Below are 685 nucleotides of genomic sequence, written 5' to 3'. Positions count from 1 at the left end.
TTTTAAAATATATTTTATTGATTTTTTACAGAGAGGAAGGGAGAGGGATAGAGAGTTAGAAACATCAATGAGAGAGAAACATCGATCAGCTGCCTCCTGCACACCCCCCCACTGGGGATGTGCCCGCAACCAAGGTACATGCCCTTGACCGGAATCGAACCTGGGACCCTTGAAGTCCGCAGGCCGACACTCTATCCACTGAGCCAAACCGTTCAGGGTGCTCTTTTTTTTTGATGAATGGTGTGTATTTAGTGTGGCAGAGGGAGGCCCTTGGACCTTGTGTTGCTCCTCCAGAGATGCTGGCTTTTCCCTCTCTCCCGTGTCTTGTGCTGGCCTGGGCTTCTCCAGCCCCATCGTGCCAAGAGGAGGATGGATGTACAGCCTCCGGCCAGTTCCCATGGCCTATTCTGAACAGCTCCATTCACGGATATTTCTGGGAAGACGCAGGGGTGCTCTGGGATGGAAGGAATGACTCAGGAGGCAGCCCCAGTGTGAGGGGGTGCTGCCAAAACACAGAAGCACCAGCGGCACAGGGTGGCTTGAGACAGGGTGCGTTTCAGAGGGAAGTTTGCTCTAGAAATATCCCCCAAGCTATCACAAATGAAAACTAATTATAGAGATAGGAAGAAAAAGAAGGAAGAAATTTAAATACATGCACACACACACACAATATCACACACACACA

The sequence above is a fragment of the Myotis davidii genome, unplaced genomic scaffold (assembly GCF_000327345.1).
Source record: "Myotis davidii unplaced genomic scaffold, ASM32734v1 scaffold324, whole genome shotgun sequence".
Lineage (NCBI taxonomy): Eukaryota > Metazoa > Chordata > Mammalia > Chiroptera > Vespertilionidae > Myotis > Myotis davidii.
This window is presented reverse-complemented; position numbering follows the sequence as displayed.